The sequence below is a fragment of the Sapajus apella genome, unplaced genomic scaffold (assembly GCF_009761245.1).
Source record: "Sapajus apella isolate SASKATOON/1434 unplaced genomic scaffold, GSC_monkey_1.0 scaffold90, whole genome shotgun sequence".
NCBI lineage: Eukaryota > Metazoa > Chordata > Mammalia > Primates > Cebidae > Sapajus > Sapajus apella.
In genome coordinates this window covers 899,345-922,114 of record NW_022437030.1, presented here as the reverse complement: position 1 = coordinate 922,114, position 22,770 = coordinate 899,345, and the positions used below count along the sequence as shown (strand labels likewise).

Here is a 22,770-nt window from a genome sequence, read left to right as displayed (position 1 = left end):
AGAATGGTCAGAAAAATTTAAGATTTCCTTCATGGTCAAGACCATTTTTTAAACATGTATTCGGACACAGAAAAAAGACTCCTTTTGTATTCAAATGATGCAAAGTTCTACATACAATTATCATATTGAATTTGAGTGTGACCAAATTCCTTTTCAAATGACTTAAAAAAAATTTTTTTTGGAACCAACTGGAAGAGCACTAAATGGTCAAAGCTGGAACATTTTGAGAAACAAAATAAATAAAATAGTACAGAGTAATAGCCTAATGTGTAAAATAAATAGCCATGAGTCCATTCTGATGTAAATAAATGATTGAATAAATAAATGATTGGGGGAAAATAGATAAATCTCCCTGGAGAATTCCAAATAATCTACATAGCAACTCTAGCCTTGAGTATATATGGAAGCTAACTACCCACTTCAGCGTGGGCTGTGCCTAGTGACTTCCTTACGCAGAGTATAGAACAGACGGGGGAAGGATGGAGAGCAACCTTACAGTGGAGAAACATGACAGATACCACTTCATCCAGGTGATCAGAGTTAGCATCTGCATGATAGCTCATGCTAATAGTGTGTCCCCTTGATATAAGGTAGTGGGAGTGGCACATCACCTCTGTAGTACTCCACCCAAAAACTCCAGTCTAATCATGAGGAATATATCAGACAAATCTCACTGCAGGGGCCCTGCAAACTATCTGACTAGTACCCAAAACTGTCAAGGTTGACACATCAGCAAAAATGTCAGAATAAGGACTTGCCAAAGCTCTCCCTCCACAAAAGCAACTTTTAAAGCTGGCAAAAATCATCAAAAGTCAACTCTTTCAAAACACTGGAAATTAATGTCAGGCTTGCAGCAACTTTGAAAGCATTTAGCCAAAATTAAGAACAAACAAACAAAAACTCTGAATCTCAGTAAGACTAGCAAGCTTCGTGGCATTTTACCTTCTTATTTTCATTCCCCATTCCATAACAGCCTGCACTCTTGGTATAAGGAATAGAATGCACTTACAAGTGAGAGCTGAGTGATGAGGCCACATGGACACATGGTGGGGCACAACACGCATTGGAGCCTCTGAGGGGAGGGAATGGGGGGAGGGAGAGCATCAGGAGGAATAGCTGATGGATGCTGGGCTTAATACCTGGGTGATGGAATGATCTGTGCAGCAAACCACCATGGCACACATTTACCTCCGTAACAAACTGAACAAAAATTGAAGAAAAAAAGAAAGAAGGAAAAGAATGGGGCTGGAATTCTTTCTCAAAGCCTCCATACCAAAGAGAAATCATTATGTAACCATTCTAGCTGTTTCTTGGAAGACCCCACTCAAAGGTTTGTCTTTATTTTACTTCACTAGAATTATCCCAGTGCTAGAAGCTACTCTCTGGAAGACATCTGTCAAATGTTTTAAAATCTTGGCTGCTTCAGGCAATGAATAACATTTGGGGCAAACAATTGACTAATTCACAGCTTAAAAGGAAAGGCTGAGGAATGAGACTTCCATAGATGCCAGAAGACCCCAAACTAGGCATGGGGCTGTGCACACACTCACACCTGAGACTTGCCACTCTAAGCTCTGAAGCAGAATAATTTTGAGGCTTTGTGAAAGCAGCAAGTGAAAGCTGAGGCAGAGTTGTAAACTGCCTTGCTCAATTTTGAAGCTGTGCTTCAACATGCACTCAGAGCCCATTGGCAAACACACAGAGACTTATTGACTCCAGTCATTTAAGGTAAAGTCTGTCTAATTAGCTGACTACTTAGTTAATTAAGTAGAGACTTCAGCGTCCACACATGAAAAAGATAGATTTCAGAAAATTCCTTTAGAGAAGTCACTGAATGGACAATAGAAACTACAGCAAGAAGCACCAGCAAAACCTGGGTAGTGGAAAGAATCTGATTTCCAGAGTTACCATATTTATTATTTGAAATGTCCAATTTTCAACAAGAAATTATGAGATGCAAAAAGAAGCTATGATCCATACACAAGAATCAAATGAAAATTGTCTCTGAGGAAATATAGACATAGGACTTACTACACTAGCTATTTTAAATATGTTCAAAGAGTAAAACAGACAAACAAAACATTATGTCTAAAGAACAAAATGAATCAGAAGAACAATGTATCACCAGAGAGAAAATATCAATAAAGGGAAACTAATTATAAAAAGGAATCAAGTAAAAAAGCTGGTGTTAAAAATGTAACTAAAATGAAAAATTTACTAGACGGGCTCAATATAGGATGTAAGGCAGATGTAAGCAGGCAGAAGAAAGAATCAGTAAATGTGAAAATAGCACAACTGAGATTATTCATTCTGAAGAATAGAAAGAAAAAAGAATGTAGAAAAATGAATAGAGCCTCAAAGACCTACGGAATCCTGTCAAGCACACCAACACAAGCATAATGAGAGTCTCAGAAGGAGAGAAGGGGAGAGGAAGGAGAAGAGGGGATGAGCAAGAGCAGAAAAATATTTGAATAAATAATGAGTAAAAACTTCCCTGATTTAATGAAAGACATTGAATCTACACATCTAAGAAGCTCAATGACCTGTACAAAGTATAAACTCAGAGATCCACATCTAGACACACCTTAAAGACTCAAAAGACAAAGAGGGAATATTGAAAACAACAAGAGAAAAATGACTCTTAACAAATAAGGAATCCTCAGTAAGATTAATAGCTGATTTCTCATCTCACCTTAGAGATTAGGAGGCAATGTGATGACATATTGAAAGTGCTGAAAGACAAAAACTGTTAATCAAAAATTCTATATTCAGAAAAAGTCTCTTTCAAAAAATGAAGGGGAATTTTAGACATCTCCAGATAAACAAAAGCTGAGAGAGTTCATTACTAGTAGGCCTGCTCTGCAAGAAATACTGAAGAAAGTCCTTCAGGCTGGAATGAAAGGACATTGGACAGTAACTCAAATCCACGTGAAGAAATAAAGCATATCAGTAAAGTTAACCACACAGTCAAATATAAATGATGTTTTAAACATATTTTTGTTTGTAACTCCATTTTTTTTCCTGTCAGATTTAAAAGACAACTGCATAAAGCAAAAATTATAAAGCTGAGTTGAAGGGTACAAAGTGCATAAAGATGTACTTTTGGACAAAAACATAGATGGGAAAGAGATACATAGGAGCAAAGTCTGTGTACGTTATTGAAAATAAGTTGGTATAAAGCTGAATTATCTTGTTATAAATTAAGATTTCAATGATAATTTTCAGGGCAACCACCAAGAAAATGACTTAAAAATCTATAGTTAAATAAGTGATAATGGAATTTAAATGATTAACTGAAAATATCTAGCACAAAAGAAGGAAATAATGAAGGAAATGAGAACCAAAAATATGTGGCATATAGAATACAAGTAGTAAAATGGCAAACATAAATCCTACCTTATCAGTGACTACATTAACCGTACATGAACTAAATACTCCAATTAAAAATATGGATTGGCTGAATGGATTTTGAAAATTTGATTCAACTATATGCTACCTACAAGAGACTCATTTTACATTCAAAGACAAATAGGTTGAAAGCAAAATATAAAGAAAGCTAAACCATGAAAACAGTAACAAAAAGACAGAGGAGTTGCTATCACTAATATGAGACAAAATATACTTTAAGAGAATATTATTACTAGAGACAAATTGTAACAACTTATTTAGAAATGTGTTCTTTACTTTCCAGATATTTGTAAATTTTTCAAGTTTCCTTCTGTTATTGATTTCTAATTTCACTCCATTGTAGGTAGAAAACATACTTTGTATGATTTCAATTCTTTTAAATCTACTGAGACTTGTTTTATGGCCTAATTGGTATTCTATACTGAAAAAATGCTCTATACACATTTGAGAAGTATATGTATTCTTCTGTCATTGAGAGGAGGGCTGTTTAAATGTATGTTAGGTCTGGTTGGTCTGTAACAGTGTTCAAGTCTTATATTTCCTTGTTTATCCTTTCCTTAGTTGTTCTACCAATTCTGCCATTGATGGGAGAAATAGCAGAAGGAAGGAAATAATTAACATTAAAGTAAAACTAAATTAAGAGTGAAAAAAATAAAAATCGATGAAACCAAAAGTTGGTTATATGGAAAGATCAACAAAATTGAAAACTTTGATCTAGACTGGCCAAGAAAAAGAGTAAAATTACTAAAATCAGGAATGAAAGAGGGGACATTACTATCAACCTTACAAAACCAAAAGATTATAAGGGAATATTATGAACAAATGTATATCAACAAACTATATAACTTAGGGAAGTGGACAAATTTCTAGAAAGGGAAAAACTACCAAACTGACTCAAAAAGAAATAGAAAATCAGAATGGAACTATAATAAATAAAGAGATTGAGTCAGTAACCAAAATACTTCCCAGAAAGTAAAGCCCAGAACCAGGTGACCTCCTTGGTGAATTCTACTAAACATTTAAAGAATTGAATTCACACTAATTCTTCACAAAGTCTTTCAAAAAATAGAAGAGGAAGGCCAGACACAGTGGCTCATGGCTGTGATCTGGTGCTTTGGGAAGCCAAGGCAGGAGGATTGCTTGAGGTCAGGAGTTCAAGACCAGCCTGGACAACATGGTGAGAACCTTCTCTACATAAAAATTACCCAGATGTGATAGCAAGCACCTGTAGTCCGAGCTACTCAATTAGCTGAGGCAGGAAGATCACTCGGGCCCAAGAGTTTGAGGCTGCAGTGAGCTATGATTGTGCCATTGCACTATAGCCTGCATGACAGGGCAAGACCCTGTCTCTGAAAAAAAAGAAGGAAGGAAGATTCATTACCCTAATACCAAAAGAAGACAAAGGCATCACAAGAAAAGGAAATTACATGGAAATGGGTGCAATAGTCCTCAAAAAAGTACTAGCAAGCCAAATCCAGCAGCATATAAAAAGGATGATAAATCCTGACCAACTAGACTTTAGCCCAGCAATTCAAGGTTGGCTCAATATCTTGAAAATTAATCAACATAATTTTATCAATAGAATAATAAATAAAAACCACATGATTACCTCAATAAATGCAAAATCAAAACAAAATCAAATGTTTTTCACAACAAACTAATTTTAGGGCTCAGGAAACAGTACCCCAAAGTGAAGGCCTCAGAGTGAGCCTCAGAAGTAAGATTTCTCTCAGACCTTCTACCCTCCTGTCTCTCACCCCTCATTCTTTCCAGCAGGCCACAGAAACTAGACCTCCTCTTTCCCAAGGTGGATCATAGAACTCTTTTCCCTGAAAGCCAGTTATAAAGCATAAAAACATTAATCTTCCCCCCATCTTTCTGTGTAAAAGCCAGCCATAAAGATCTGACCTACCTTGTTTGATGGTAGATCATAAGACCACCATTCTAGAAAGGGATGCCTTATACCTGGGAAGAATGAATGCTGTATAGAGAGAGGCCAAGAAGAATCTGAATAGACAGGACTTGCTGGGTTTCGCTACCTCAATCTACTAGCATTAAATCATACCCTTGATGTCCAATCATACTTCTATACTGCTGTTCTTTCTTCATCAAACCTAAGCATAAAAATGAGTAGTTTTCCCTGTATCATTGGGTCTTTATTCTAAAGCCTCCAGTGTTATATAAAACTATGATTAAATGAGTCTGTTATGCTTTTCTCTTTTTAACCTGTCTTTTGTTATAGCAGTGTTGGCTGTGACCCTTATGTTGGAAGAGTGGGAGGGATAATCTTCTTTTTGCCCCTATAGTAGGAATACAAAGGATCTTCCTTAACCTGATGAAAGGCATCTAGAAACCCACAGCTTACATAATATTTAAAAGCAAAAGACTGAGTGCTTTCCCCAAAATCAGAAATAAGACATGGATGCCCACCCTCACCACTTCTACTCAATATTGTACTGGAGGTTCAAATCAGGTGATTGGTCAAGAAAAAGACACAAAGGGCATCCAGACTGGAAAGAAAGAAGTAAAATGATTTCTATTCACAGATGACATGATCTTAGAGAAGGCTCAAAAGAATCCACAAAAAACTATTAGCACTAATAAATGAGCTCAGCAGGATACAATGTAAATATGCAAAAACAATTGCAATTGTGTTTCTCTACTCTTTCTTTCTTTCTTTTTTTTTTTTTTTGACAGAGTCTCCCTCTATTGCCCAGGCTGAAGTGCAGCTTGCTGCAACCTCCACCTCCTGGGTTCAAGCAATTCTCCTGTCTCAGCCTCCCAAGCTGCTGAGATTACAGGCATGCGCCACCATGCCTGGCTAATTATTTTGTTTTTCAGTAGAGATGGGATTTTGCCATGTTGGCCAGGCTGGTATCAAACTCCTGACCTCAGGTGATCCACCCACCTGGGTCTCCCAAAGTTCTGGGATTACAGGTGGGAGCCACCATGCCTGGCCTATGCTCTTTCAATGAGAAATTTGAAAATGAAATTAAGAAAAGCAATTCCATTTACAATAGCATAAAAAAGAATAAGGTACTTAGAAATAAATCAAACAAAAGAAATGTAAGATTTGTACACTAAAAGCTAGACAACATTGTTGAAAGAAACGAGCCTGATTATTCCTAATAATCAAAATGTGAAAATCATGCAAATGTCTATCAATTGATGAATGGATAAACAAAATATAATATATATATATACACATTGGAATCTTATTTGGCCATCAAAAGGATTGAATTATGATACCTGCTGTACTATGAATGCGTCTTGAAACCATTATGCTAAGTGAAAAAAAATTCAGTTACAAAAGGCCACATATCATATTATTTATTTTATGTATTTAAAATATCCAATTTAGGCAAACCTATAGAGATGGAAAGTAAATTAGCTGTTGCCAAAGCTGAGAGGATGAGGTGAGTGGAGGGTGATAAAGGGTACATGGTTTCTTTCTAGGGTGATTTAAGCATTTTTAAATTGATTGTGATGATTGTTTAGTATTCACAACTCCATGAATACTAAAAAACATTGAACTGTACACTTCAAATGGAGGAATTGCATGGCATGTGAATTATACCTCAATAAAGCTATCACCAAAAAATCAACAACTGTCAAGGTCACCAAAAACAAGGAAAGTCTGAGAAACAGTCACAGTTAAGAGGAGACTGAGGAGACCCGATGACTTAATATGATGTGGGATTGTGAAATCCTGATGGGATCGTGCAATAGAAAAAGTAAGGAAATGTGAATAAAGTAAATATTTACTTAATAATAATCTATCAACATTGGCTCATTTATCACAATAAATATACCATCCTATTGTTAAGATGTTAACAATAGCAGGAACTGCCTATGGGGTCTAAGTACTATCTTTGCAATTGTTCTTTTATCTAAAACTATGCTAAAATTAGAGTTTATTTATTTATCTATGAGACAGACTCTCACTCTGTTGCCCAGGCTGGAGTGTAGTGGCACAATCTTGGCCTACTGTGACCTCCACCTGCCAGGTTCAAGCGATTCTCCTGCCTCAGTCTCCCCAGTAGCTGGGACTACAGGCATTCGCCACCACACCTGGCTCATTTTTATATTTTTCGTAGAGATGGCGTTTCATCATGTTGGCTAGGCTGGTCTCAAACTCCTGACCTCAAGTGATCCACCCACCTCAGCCTCCCAAAGTGCTGGCATTACTGGAATGAGCCACTGCGCCCAGCTGAGTTTATTTTTTAAGGGACATCTTTGTACTTTTGAGAGAAGGTCCTTGAGAAGTACATTTAATTACATTTGTATCAATTCTCCCTTGCTTTACATATTTAGCTGCTATTGTTTTTGGTGCACACAGATTTGACTTATCCACAAATTGTAGCCTTTATCAGTGGCTTTTTATGTTGTTAGTGCTTTTTCCCCTAAAACCCATGTTAATTTTAATAGGGCTATTTTAGCAGCCCCATGGCACACATGATTTCTGTGTGGCCACATTGAAGTGGCATCTTTGCTACTCTTATTCATCTTCTTTCCTCTTCATACACTACTTCAGAGTTTCTAGCACTTTAAGACTTTGGAAACTTTTGGCTTCACCTGTGTCCCCACCTCCCAGTTCATAAATTTGCTGAATACTTATTAGAATCCCCCACATCCCTTCTATTTCAAGGATTTTTGCCTTTGCTTGCTTATGTTTCATGACAGCAGCCTCTCCACATCCAACCATAGGGATTTTGTTATTCACCTTATTTTTCTGATTTCCCGCAACTTGAGTTCTGTATTCTTTGTGGAGCGGGGGGGGGTGGGTTAGTGATTTCTTAACTATTTTCTTCAGATGGAGCATGTGGGTGATATACACCAACGTTTGCATAAAAAGAATATTTTTAGATCCTTTTTTAAAATTTTATATCCATTTTTAAAGCCTTCACTACTTCAAAAATCAAAAGAATCCTGAAGTTTATGAACAATTGAAGAAGGCGTTAACGAAGAGAGATCACAATTCAAATTGTCTCTCTATCCCTTGATTTCTGTAGAAGGGTGGAAAGACCTATTTCCAGTCTGGAAAAGGTGGAGGTTTTTCTCTTCCTTGACAGATTCAGAAATCTCCAGGAGTGGGCCTGGGGAGGTAGGAGGGTGGCCCATACCCGTAATCCAAGCACTTTGGGAGGCTGAGGTGGGCAGATCACCTGAGGTCAGGAGTTCGAGACCAGCCTGGCTAACATGGCGAAACCCTGTATCTACTAAAAATACAAAAATTAGCTGGGTGTGGTGGCACCTGTAATCCCAGCTACTCTGGAGGCTGAGGTAAGAGAATTGCTTGAACCTGGGAGGCGGAGGTTGCAGAGGCCCAAGATCACACCATTGCACTCTGGCATGGGCAATAGAGTGAGACTCAATGAAAGAAAGAAAGAGAGAAAGAGAGAGGGAGAGGAAAGGAAGGAAGGAAGGAAAGGAAGGAAAAGGAAATCTATCTCCAGGAGTGAAGGCAGAAATTGGAGGAGCAGCTCGAAAGTGTTTAATGCAAATGTTAGTTCAGTCATCCTAAGTAGAGGCCAGCTCCACCTGTTGGAACGGGAGTTGAGGGTAAATACGGCAGAGTGCCTCATGCATGGGCTCTGGGAAAGGAGCCAGCCAAGCCAGCCCAGGTGATAAAAGGTAGCTGGTCCTTTTTTTGCTCTCACCTCAGAGCCCTCACCAAGCAAGGCCTGGTTTTTCAAATAGCCTTCCTTACAGATAAAAGCCATGCCTCAGTACAAATGAATACTTGCTCTGATACCACTCAGATGTATTTTAAAGCATTGTTCCAACAGACTGATTTCACAGTAAGAGAGATGAAGGGTGGGGTGAGAGAAAGGAGCCCAGAAGTTTCCTTGTCTGTCTCTGTGTGAATCCGCCAGGCCTTTTAACAATCACACTTAACTTGAGAGTATCTGGAAGAATGGGCCATTTTTCATTTTCCGGAGAGAATTGCCAGCACCTATAGATTTAATATATCCAGAGAAAGACCAAACATAACATTTAGGATCTCTGACGAGTTTAACTGAAGATCACACCCCAGGACAAGTGGGGTGAGTTACTTAGCCATTTCCTCCTATATATGATATAATTTTTAGTATAATCACATTTTCTCAGATCTCAAGGAAGAGCCCTAGGGAATATTTTTAATTATAAGATAGACTTAGCATTTGGCCTTACGTATTATGAAGCATCTTTGTCAACATCAGATAGTTGAGTCCTAGGAGCAGATGGGAGCATTTATACAGGCTTATGTGAGGCACTTCAGTTCCTCTTATCCTCAAATCTGCTCTCACCTCATCGCCTGAATGTGCAACATCTGTGGCTTTGTTCTCACTTGCACTCTCTGATGGGAAGCTGTATAATTTGATCCATTGTGCATTAAAGGTGTTTTGTTAGGATGATCATTTAAAATACACACTCAAAAAGGCACACACCAGGGTGCCACATATTAAACATTTTATCTCTTCTCTTTAAAACAATCAGAGCTAAATGTTTTTACAGATAATCCCAGACCTCATTGTAGAGGAGTAAGTGCACACTCTTTTGAACCATTCTTTTTCAATAACCTGGCTTATGAATATCTTCCTCTTCTCTCTTCCCATTTTCACATTTAACCCAGTTTCCTACCTTTTGAAAGTCAGCAGAATCTTCTCTGTCTTGTGTAGCCTTGGCTGTGTTCTCCTGACCTCAGATCCAGAGACAATTCCTGTGGGTTATCTACCTAATGCTACCCACAACGTGAAAACCGGCCTGTAGCGGGCTGTCAGGAGCTGATGCCTTCATGTGATTATCATGCTTTGTACTGTCTTTTGGAAAGGAAAAAAATCAGTGAAGCACTGCTGGTCTTGCTGCATCTTCACACATTATTGTAATCAAGGAAAAAATACTTAAATATTTAAAAATAATTATTATTTAAAAAAATGTTATTGAGAAATAGCAGATTCTCCTTCAAAAGGCAAAGATCCCATAGGAGTAAAGGAGTCCAGACACCTTGTGGTCTGTTTCCTGCCCCTGGGATGGACTGGGGCCATTCTAGAATTTCAGAGCATTTGTTCTCTCCACATAGGATGGCTCAATGTTTATGCTTAATTCCATAAGTTTCCTTAGCATAGCAGAAGCTTCGGCCCTCTAGTTCTCCCAGTTAACAGCGATGCCCCCAAGAGCATAAGCCCCTCTACCAGGCTGAGCCATTAGAATCTCTTCCTCGGGAGTATGGATTGGGAATGCATAGCAAGACCCCTGGTATGTAAACACAGGTCCTGCTGGTGGCTGTGTTTTCTACTGTATGGACTGGAGAACAAAGGAAGCAGAGGCACAGGAGGAGGATGATGGGCAGAGAGGGGTGACATGAAAGCAAAGCAAGGGTCTCCCTTGCTGACAGCCAGGCCCTTCCCTGGTTCCATTCTTCCCAGAAAGCCTTCCTGCATCACGGGTACATGAGGACCCTTCTATGCTTACAACTCTCCCTCACTTATTTTGTTTTTGGTTTTTGAGACAGGGTCTCACTCTGTCACCCAGATTGGAGTTGGATCGCAATGGTGCCATCTCAGCTCACGGTAACCTCCACCTGCCAGGTTCAAGCCATTCTCCTGCCTCAGCCTCTCGGGTAGTTGGGACTACAGGCGTGCCCCACCATGCCTGGCCAATTTTTTGTAATTTTAGTGGAGACAGGGTTTCACCAGGTTGGCCAGGCTGGTCTCGAACTCCTGACCTTAAGTGATCCACCCGCCTCAGCCTCCCAAAGTGCTGGTATTACAGGCATAAGCCACAGCGCCCCGCCTCTCCCTCACTTATTTTTTTCCTTAAAACAGCTCAAGCAAGCTTCTGATATGACCAGAAGCTTCCTTACTGATACACATATCTAACTTTTAAAGACTCGTTATTCTTTCTCTTCTCCTTTTGCCTCTTCCACTTTAACATCTGGTGTTTTGCCTTTGTGGTTTTGCTGTGGACGCACATGTACACTTGTGCATTGTAAGTCGACTTGCCAGTCCATGTGGAAAAAATGAAAGACAGGTTCATCCTATTCATAAACAAATGCAGGGAAAGGCATTTCAGAGCCTGCCCTGGTGAGTCACCCGCACCCCCTCCTGTGGGGCAGTCACTCTTTAGCACGTCTGTGTGGAAAGGCAGAGCTGGGGATTGTAGGTGCTTTCATTTTTTCAAGAGAAACCAGAAATGATGATTTTTATGAGAAATCTCTTAATTTTGAATTGTCGATTCAAATTATGTTTAAAAACGCAGTAGACCAGCCCCCTCCCCACTGCAAAAATGTTTGCAGGCTGCTTGCAATCTCTGCTTTCCATCCTGTTAGTCACACTGTGGACTGAGGACCAGCAGCATCAGCAGCACTCAGGAACTTACTAAAAATGCAGAATCTCAGGCCTACCACAGACAGGATGAGTCAGAATCTGTCTTTTCACAAGGCCCCCAAGTCATTTGTCTGCACATTAAAAACTGAGAAATCCTGGCTTAATTCACTTGTTCCTAAATTTGGCTGCATATTGAAACTGCCTAAGAAACTTAAAAAATAAAATAAAATACTAATACCTGAATTCTGCTTCCAGGAATTTTGTTTTAATTAGTCTAGAATGCAGACTGGAAAAACAAAAACAAAAACCTCCCCAGCTGATGTTAACAGGTAGCAAATGTAAATGTAAAGAATGGCTGGTCTACCACAGGACCCAACACCACTTCCTACTGCCGCCCAGGTGATGTCCGCCAGTTCACGCAGACCTTATCCACCTTTGCTCCTGAAATGGCAGCTCCAGGTCTGAAGTCTCAAGACTTTCACAGGAGGTGGACGTTCTAGCTCCACAAATATTGCCAGAAAATAATTTTGGGAAAGGGGTGGGGAAGAGCGCTTCAATTTTTTTTTAATTTAATGATCCTAAATTAGAAGGCAGGACTTTCTCAAATGCCACAAAGAAATAGTGAGTATGAACATTTTAGAAAAATAACTATTACAGTCAAAAGTACTCAGTTCCTCAGTACAAAGATTCCAAACACACAGGACTTAAATCTGAATCTTAAATGATCTCAGGCGTCTGAAAATCCTAGTTCTTTGAAAATGTGGCCAAATAAGAAGGGAGAGAATAACAATAGCAAAATAACCGAGGTTGAACCCTGAGATGCCTAAAATTAGAGTGCAGGGAAAGCATCATCGTTTACCTTCTGACCCCTTGTCTTGTCACTCTGATCATTGCTTCTAGAATACATTCCAGCAGCTAAAACAAGCTTTTTGTTTGTACCTGAGTATATGTATAAAATTCTTCCAGTGTGATAAACTGCGAACAAAAACCAAGCCCCCAATTTTTTATCCCTTGTATGGATGGCCTGCGCAATGTGATCTGTGGCTCCTCCCCTCAAGAAGTAGATTATTTCAGCCCATCCTTTGAATCTGGGATGGCCACGTGGCTTCCCGTAGCCAACAGAATGTGTAGAAACTGTGCTCCCATTCCTGGGCCTAAGCTGCGGGAGACCTGGCATGCTGCCGCTCTCTCTCCTGGAGCACCGCCACTGCAATGTAAGCAAGCTGGATTCACTGGATTTAGAGAAGACCCAAGGCCCTCCTAGGCCTCCCAACAGCCAGCTGACCCCCAATACTTGAGAAACCCCCACCAATGTCAGCAGTCACCTGCCTAACCCACAGCTGACCAAAAATGCATGAGCAAGCCCAGTCAAGACCAGAGGAGTCACCCATCTGGCCACAGCATAGTGAGTTAATACTTGATTGGTTTCATACTGATAGCTAATGGATATACCCAGCCTAGAGAATTTCAATTTAAACATTAATATTCTGAAGAAATGGAGTCCAAAGAAATAACTGGAAAATAGTCAAAAAGCGATACTAGGGAACACTAAAGAAAGAATAAGTTTCTTTTGTCAATTTTGTTCCTCCGAGTCATTTAGAGACCGCACTGCTGTGTTACCTTGCTAAGGAAGGAGCTGAGCAAAATTGGGGCCAGCTGGTTGGAGGTGGTGCATATTGAGAGGATGTCCCTGGGCACAGCATCTGACAATGGCTTCCAATCACTTCCTAATTCCACCTCCACTACTGCTCCTTTTATATTTTCGTCTACATTATTGAGCATTGTAATTTGAAGACCAAATTTAAATATGAACAATGTTCATGTTCTGAATAACATCACATTTATGGATTCCTTAGATAATTCTTATGACTTAGTACGATTTCCCAAAAGATAACAGCATCACATGTCCTAGGGTTTTCTGCAAACTTCCTAAGAAAACTGAACTGTTTCATAAGAAACTGCTTTCAATATTCTTGCTAGAAAATCAGTTTAAAATTTAGCTCAAATGGCAAAAGAAAAAAAAGTCAGCATTTATAAGATACCATATGCATCACGGACTCAGTCTTCTCTCTCCCCTCACGAATCAGAAGTTATGTTCAATCTCTGGGCAGTAAGCAGCTTTGTAGGTGAGGGAATTATTCTGCTTCTACCTCCCTATGACATAGAATTAAGGCTGGATTTCTTTTTTTTTTTTTTTTGGCTTAGATTTTTTGTATTATTATACTTTAAGTTCTGGGGTACATGTGCAGAATGTGCAGGTTTGTTACATAGGTATTCACGTGCCATGCTGGTTTGCTGCACCCATCAACCTGTCACCTACATTAAGTATTTCTCCTAATGCTATCCCTCCCCTAGCCTCCCACCCCTTGACAGGCCACGGTGTATGATGTTCCCCTCTCTGTGTCCATGTGTTTTCATTGTTCAACTCCCACTTATGAGTGAGAACATGCAGTGTTTGCTTTTCTGTTCCTGTGTTAGTTTGCTGGGAATGATGGTTTCCAGCTTCATTCATGTCCTTGCAAAGGACATGAACTCATTCTTTTTCATGGCTACATAGTATTCCAGGGTGTATATGTGCTACATTTTCTTTATCCAGTCTATCTTAAAAAAAAATGCAGAAATAATTATTTTCAACTGGTTCTTCTTTTAGTCCTGCAAAAATCCCTGAGATAACGACAAATAACAAAAGGTAAAACTATCTGTTTGAAACTGTGGGGTGGTGGTGAGGGAAACAGAACATGAAACATACGTTAAAAGTATAATACATATATTCAACTTTATAAAGGAGGTAAATCCTGACACATGCTACAACATGGAAGAACCTTGAGGATACTATGCTAAGTGAAATAAGCCATAAAGCTGGATTTCTGCAGACTTCTCCTCACCTTCATAGCTGACTGAATTTGCCAAGAAGTGAACAGAAGCGGTCACATAATCCTATTCTAAGGCCATTCATAGTTTCTGACGAAGGCTGGTGGCTGCCTCAGATCAAGGGATAGCCCAAAGATGAACAATATTTGTATTGAGAAGCCAGATACAATTTCAGGAGGTGAACAGAAGTCTCACTTTCAGGTAAATACAAGACTAATGAAGGAAGTTGCTTTTTTCTCTTAATAGTGAGGTTGGCAAGCCAAGCACATGGCGTATTTATGGATCTCTGTCCTGGACATTATGAGGAACAAAGAAGCCATCCCCCACGCAGTGACTGCTCTCAAGGAGCTCACAATCTGGTTAAAGAGATACAATGGTCAGATCCGAGAAAAGGGGGTGTAGATCAGTACTTCCGAGAGGTGGCGTTGAGATGGTAAACGGTACCTGAGTGACCAGAGTTACAGGACACAAGACTATGCTGCAAGCTGGATAACTCAGGGAAGGCCATGGGAAAAAAAAATCAAGAAATCAATGGTGAGATTGAGCATGCTGTTTATTAACTACACCTCTAGAAGTATGTCCTGGCTGGCTGACTCGTTGATACACACACACACACACACACATACACACACACACACACACACACACACACGAAATGATAATGCTGTATTTGTCTCATCAAACCACCTGTCTCCTGAGAGTCTTAGAAGAGATAGCTGTGTAGTAGGTCGCTGTTGTTATTTCCTCACATTACCTGAGTAGACACTACCTGGGACAGGTAAGCTTCTAGAGAAGGAAATGATCCCAAGTGTTACCAGTGAGACAAGAGCAACCCAGACATGTGAATTAGGAGCATACAACAAAGCATCTTTTGATACGTTCTTGTGAATAGCAATTCTTAGAAAGCTTTCCATTGGGTGCCATCAGATGCACAGCTACCATTAAGACAAAATGGCACTTGCTTTCACTCCAGCCATGCTTACATCTTATCATTATCTATACTCCCAAGTTTCATGAACCCTTGTTTTTTAAAAAGTAAGAAAAACTTTGTCTTTAAACAGTTAGTTTTCAAATGCAATTGTAGCACATTTTCCAAAATGCCAAGTAATCTCAAAGTAATTTACATCTGAGCTAGGCATATGTCAGGTTTTCAGGATATTTCTCTTCCTACTTCCTAAATTGTGCTCTGACGAATCTAGTAGTAAAATTAGTTAAGTATTCAACTAGGCACAAACTGCATGATTAGAGAGGATAGCTGTGAGGGATGGAAGGAAACCAGGCTGATTTAAAATTTACCAAGAGATGATTTAATTCCACGCAATGAACATTTCCTGCACTGCGAGGAAACTGGTCATCATTATTCATTAAGACACAACCCACATGCAGTTAGATTAAGGGATTATCATTCAGGGATCTCACTAGTTTTTCTAAACAAATTTGACCCCATAGTCGTAGCAGTGCAGACCAATCTATAGATGGCAATTTTACCTTGTGGGTCTTTAAAACGAGCCTCTCCTTCTAGCTTTATCCAGCAGACAACCGCCTAGCCATGCTGCAATCAACCTGAAATGTGCTTCACGTTGCATCTTGCTGCCTTAATTAAAGTACCCCAATCATCCAATTACACTGCGTGATTTCTCAAGCCTCTCTTAAGCCCCACAAAAGCCAGGAGGAAAAATCCAATTGAATAAGGAAGCCCCAGGATTTCAGTAGGCTCTAACCACAAAGGCTTCAATTTGCTCCTAGGTGTATAATAGGTAGAAATGAAACAAGATTCTTAATCTCCTGCATGGCCTTCAACAGGAAGGGAACACAGCTCAGCTGAAGGAGGTAAACATGAAGCTGCTCACCCAACCTCACGCTACGCCACGTCTGGCCTCTCCAGTTATTTCTCTACCTCTGGGCTGATCAAGATGGGTGGCCTCGCCTTGACTGCTAACACATAAATCTTTGCAAGGAAACAGCTCACTTAACTGACTATATCATCCACTAGCAAGGTCATTCTTTACATTTGATAAAATGACCTACAAAAGGGATCTTTTGCAGAATGAGTGCATCCAAATGTCTCTTTACAAATAAAAGCCAAGTGTCCATGTAAAGACTTCTCTTGAGAAATGTAACCAAAACTTTCTGACACAACGCAAATCACTCAGTACCCATGATCTCATTTCATCTCAATCGCCCTACATGGGGACATTCAGAGTTAGTAAATAACGTGCTCACAGACAGACCAGAAGAAAGCTGCAGAATAAGACAATGTTGTTGGACAATTTGAGAAAACAAGACCATATTCCATCTACTTCTTCTCAGGGGACAGTGAGACATGGATGGGAGCATGGACTCCAGAAGCTGATCAACTTGGGTTTGAATTCTGCTTTTATTGCTTTCTAGTTCTATGACATTGACAAAGTTATTGGACCTCCCCTGAGCCTCAGTTTCCTCATCTCTAAGATGGAAAACCTCCCCTCTACCTCAAAAGGTTGCAGTGAGGATGAGATGCAGTAAGAATGCATGTGCAATATCTGACACGATGAGAGTACTCGGTCAATGCTGGCTATTATTATTATTTATGAGGCAATTTTGCTTGGTTTAATCTCCTTTCAATCTCTTACTGAAGTAGCTTAAGAGCCTAAGGTAAAACAACTTCCAACAGATGGACCTAAGAAGCAACTGAAGATCATTTGCCATGATGGTGATGAAGCATTAATTAAACTGGGATTACCACCCAAACTCAACCAGGCAGGAGGGATCCAGCAGGAAATCCAGCTTCTTGGTTTCTCAGCAGAGGAAGAGCTCTGCTCATGGTAAGGCTAGAGCTGAAGGCAGAGAAAGGTGGAGTTGAGTGGAGGCAGGGAGCCCTTATCACCTATGGCTTTCACTTTGATTAAGACGTCGTTCTCTTTTTTTGAGATGGAGTTTAATTCTTGTTCCTCAGGCTGGAGTGCAGTGGCGTGATCTAGGCTCACTGCAACCTCCACCTGCCAGGTTAAACGATTCTCCTGCCTTGGCCTCCCAAATAGCTGGGACATGCAGGTATGTGCCCCAATGCCTGGCTAATTTTTTGGATATTTTTAGAAGAAATGGGGATTTGCTATGTTAGCCGGGCTGGTCTCAAACCCCTGACCTCACGTAATCTACCTGCCTCAGCCTCCCAAAGTGCTAGAATTACAGGTGTGAGACACCACGCCCGGTCTAAGACTGCATTCTTTGCACTACATCCTTGACCAAGATGAACCTTAAACATAGAGCACTGCAAAAGACTTCGTTTCAATCCACTGCCTCCCAGAGCCAGCCATCTGCCTTATCCAGTTGGGGAGCAGAGATGAAATTAAATTGCTGCAGCATCTCTCCCCCACTCCTAAGAAACCAGTGAAGGATGGCAGACTGGCTGGCTATGGCCATTGAGAGAGCAGACCATTCTGTGTTAATGAGGCAGAAACCAGCCAGACTGCAAAGCCGCCAGAGATGCATTGTTTTCTGTGTTCTTGTAGAGGGACCTCAGGGAAAGACAATATCCTACAGCAAAATGCATGAAAGGAATCAGTATCCTCTTAGTATAGTGACATCTCTATCCATTCAAAGTTTCCCAGACCAGAAGGGGCATGAAAAACTTTTCAAAGAGTTAGAAGAGTAACCAAAAATAAGAAAAAGGAATTATATATGAGACCACTGCCCAAACGTCAAAGCTACACAATTCACCCACAGTGTGGAGATGAAAGGGGTCGGCTTGGATCTGAGAGCCGTCATGAAAGACATGGGTGGACCAGAAGCAAAGGAAGCATCCAGTCCCATCCAGAGGCACCATGGGGAGGGGAGGGAGAAGAGGTTGAGGATGCTCTTTCTTCTCCCAAGACGATGCTTCCCCAGTGTTTCTTGTTGCTATTCCACATTCTGTGTTCTATGTTGATATAGGTGAAAGACATCAAAGATCCTGAGTGTTAAAACAAGGCCACAAGAGACAGGGAGAAAATAGCCCAGGGGTGACCTGTGCTTGCTGCAGCCCATTCCCCAGACAGTGGCACCAGCGACCTCCGTCATAACGATCGCATGCCATTTGGCGATGTATTTCGTCACCCGGTAGTGGGGCTGCTGCCCATTCTACCTCTATGAAGTGTTGCCGGTAGAGTCATTTTACAGAAAGAATGTTGTCAGAGTGCTGTTAATCTCCACGGAGGTCCAGACAGGAGAACAAATAAACCCAGGCTTGGAAAGTGGGGATTGGGTATGTTCTCACCCTCTTCCTCCAAGCCTTTACAAGTGAGACCACCGTAGCTTGGGAGAGTTAACTGATTTCTGTAAGGTTACACAGCCAAGGTCAGAGGAGGAGCTAGGACTAGAATCCATACAGATTTAGAGGAACAAAACTCTTCATTGTTAGGAAGTGAGGAGTGCCACTGAATGGATGGGAATCTCCTTTATTGAAGAAGGCATGAAAAACAGGACTGATTTTCTTACCATTGTGACAGATCACAAGAATCTTTCAAAATTCTTCCAGGCCTAAGAGGCTACAAACCCTGAAAACAACAACAACTAAGGGGAAAAGCCAAGAGTCGGGTGGCACGTGGGCAGGAGATACCACTGGAAACGAGGCAGGCAGATCCTCCAGGAAGATTGCTGGGCTGAAATTTTACCGCAATTTGGCCTCAAGCAGAGAAATGAGAGCTTCCAATATGCAAGGCGCCCTTCTGGTTGCTGCTGCCCACACAGAGATGAAGAAACACCCGCGAGATGGGGGAGAGGAATTGTGCCGCAGTGTCGGACACAGATCTGACAGTCACTTTCATGTACGTTTCCTCATAGCCAGCCACTGAGCTAAGTATTGTTTTCCCTATTTTACAGAGAGGAACATCAAACAGTAATAGAAAAAGAGTCAGTGTGATGTGTTTGCACATGCTCTTCCTGTCCCTCTCAGGAATTTAGACAGAAATGGGTAAATACATAGAGAAACTGGGGTGTGTTCATGAAAACTGATGTTTCAACAAATCTAAAGACGGTAACATGAGAAAATGAAAGAAGCTCTCTGGTGTCTGCAGCCTCACCATCTTCTCACACACAGGGATGCATCTCCTCAAAAATGCCCTTGCTCTGCAGCTGAACCAGAGGCTGCGTGACCTTCTCCCCCGCAGAGAGCAAGGCAGCTGCAGAGCACCACTGTGAGGCTTCACCCAGGCACAGGTTAAGAACATGTGGACACTCTTTTGTAAACAGTGGAGGAGTCACAGAAGGTTTCTGGACAGAAGAGGAATCTGATTGGATATGGTGCTTATAGGGGACCTGGACTGGGAACACAAAACTCAGGTTTGAAAAGCTGGTGGGAAGGTGTGGAGCAGTCAAAATGAGAGGTAGCAAAGAGAGGTGCTGAAAGTGGAAAGAGAAACAGGGCCCTAGCTTTAGAAAGCCCGCAGGGTGAATCCAGGTAGATGTGGTCACGTGGTAGGGTACCATATCCCTATGCATCATTTAGCAAGACTCTCCTAGAGATGATGGCTTCAAGCCAAAGGGCTATTACAGTGAGAAGTGTACCCCAGTAGGTAGCTGGGGATGGGCGTCTTTCTGGGAAGGAAAACACTAGAGCCTCTCAAATCCTGGCAAAGTGTCTCCTGCCTTCCTTAGCTACCCCTCACCAGAGAGCACCTTTCTCAACCACATCAACCAGATGAGAAATGAAAAGAGAGGGATTTTTTTTTGTTCTATTCCAGCATTGATGTCCTCGTCTCTTCCCCTTGTGCTCATGTTCTAACCCGGAAGTGTTGTTCCGGCAGAGCCACCTTGCTAGTTCCCTGAAAAACAGGCAGAATCCTGTCTTGCTCCTGAGAGACTATTAGGAAAGCATTTTGATGATTACCTTTTGTTAATGTGCAGAATAGATTTTTAAATTGTCAGTTCTATTACCTAGCCCTATCCCTGGGCTTCCTGCAGAGCTGACCCCATGCCCTGCTTTCTCCATCTATCACAAACATAAAAACTCTTTAAAGATCCGTTTCCTCCTCCTGCACCCCTCATTATTATTACCTTCGTTTTAGCTGTCAAGAGACCTTGCTAAGAAAAGAATGCTATAATTCAGCATTAGCTTACCAGAAAACACTGGTGGGAGTTGAAATCACAAGCAGGCAGAGAATAAAGTAGAATCAAAATTCATCATGAAGCCATTTTCACCTCCCACTATCCACTCTGACCAAGACAATAACCCTTGTTTGTGAGGAGCATACAGATTTGCTGCTGTATATCGTAGGAAGAACATTGCAATGGTTGGCCCCTGTTATTCTTTATAATTGTCAGGATTCTCACTCCTCCCCTGGAAAAGAGCCGTATATTTTAGAAATGCTCTGATCTCTTATCCACAATCAGCAGGGGGAAAAGAAAATGTATAATTTAGCTTACTTTCAGCAGACGATGTTTGGACTGGATTCCCAAAGCAGATGACGTGGGTAATTGGCAACTCTCTGCCACTAAGGACCATGACAAATGTTGCAGAAGGGCCTTGGCCAGTGCTTCCACAAGAAGTCCCTTGGAAGCACTCAGGTACCTGCCTGTGCCCTGATTGGGGGGATGGGGAAAACAGCTGTTGGAGGAGGCTGAAGGGCTTCGGGCACCGATTGGATGACAGCAGTTTAAAAGGTAAGAGAACTAACTCTACAAATATGGCCAAGTCATCTTAATTAAGACCAGAATAATTTTATTAAAAAGAAATGGTGTTTGACTTCAGAAATCCAATCTAAGTCGCCACCAGGAATTGGAAAGGATGGAGGGCACTGGCTGACTACACAGCAGAAGGCACGTGGGATTTTTCAGTTGCTTTTTCTTTTCTTTTTTTTCTTTCTTTCTTTTTTTTTTGAGGCGGAGTTTTGTTCTGTTGCCTAGGCTGGAGTGCAGTGGTACAACCTCAGCTCACTGCACTCCTGGGCTCAAGTGCTTCTCCTACCTCAGCCTCCCAAGCAGCTGGGATTACAGGCTACACAACCACACCCAGCTAATTTTTGCATGTTTAGTAAAGATGGGATTTTGCCATGCTGGCCCAGCAAGTCTTGAACTCCTGACCTCAAGTGATCAGCTTACTTTGGCCTCCCAAAGTGCTGGGATTACAGGCATGAGCCACTGCGCCCAGCCTAATTGCCTTTTCTGAAGCTAGTCTCAGATTAAAAGCCAAGTGGCTAACTGGGGCTAGGGGTGGTGGACTGCTGAGAACTACTGACTCTGGGATTTGGCTTGGATACTGCACAAACCCCCATGAGCCTTTTACCAGGAGCCATCCCTCTTGGTTTCCAACCCTGCAGAGTCCCTTAAGCTCTTCTTCCCCATACTGAGACACTCATGTCTACCCTTTCCCTCCCTGCACACTTAAAAACTTCAATGTTTTCCCACTGCACTTAGATCAAAAACCAAACTTTTAGCCAAGGCTGCAGGGTTCCCAGCTAGCTCCTGCCCCACCCTCAAATCTCACATCTACCCAGTCCCCTCTGTTCACTCCAGTTCAGCAACTCTGGACTTCTTTCTATGAACACAAAGGACTTGCTCCTGTTTGGGACCTTTGCATTTATAGCTCTCTCCTCCTGGATGGCTCTTCACTCAGAGCATGGCTGATTCCTTGCTGTATAATTCAGCTCGGATGTTACCTGTTCATGAAGCTTTTCTGACCCACCCTATGTCAATATCCCTTGCTCCTTCTGTAACTTTCTAACCACTACTCTGCTATTTTTCTTTGTCATCCATCTCCAATGTTACTACATATCTCTACTTTTTATTATTCTGTTTCTCCACACTAGAATATAAACTCCTTGAGAACAGGGTCCTTGCCTATCTTGGCCACTACTAAATCTAGAATACTGATAAAAAGTGCTCAATCAATATTCTGGAATGAATGAATGACTCAGTCAATCACTCAGTCAGTCTGTTAGGAGAAGAATCACTGCCACATGTAATTGAAAATCCAGAAGCAAGTCTTTAAAAATCTCGCAGCAGTCAAGCAAGTCCACGTGATGCCAGTCTGGTTATACTGTGGAGAGAATTCCGCATGCATTTGGATGGGAGCCACCACTGAAGCTCCAGCCAGCCCTGTGCTCCTCGCTGGCACTTGACAGAAGTAATTTGTAGGAAGTCGCTTTATAGCCAAAATCAGGAGTTCTAGTTTTTGCTCCCCAGAGCCACTGACATGCACTTATGGGTATTTTTACCCAGAGATGCA

The 22,770-nt window shown here is 41.2% G+C and overlaps 1 long non-coding RNA gene across 1 annotated transcript in view; it reads right to left on the bottom strand.

Moving 5' to 3' along the window:
- LOC116534859 overlaps positions 1 to 22,770 on the bottom strand; it is a 47,968-nt gene that overhangs the window by 12,714 nt on the left and 12,484 nt on the right. Inside the window, exon 4 of the long non-coding RNA XR_004261919.1 lies at positions 10,033 to 10,211. This is a non-coding gene — a long non-coding RNA (uncharacterized LOC116534859). The remainder of the gene's footprint in view (positions 1 to 10,032; positions 10,212 to 22,770) is intronic.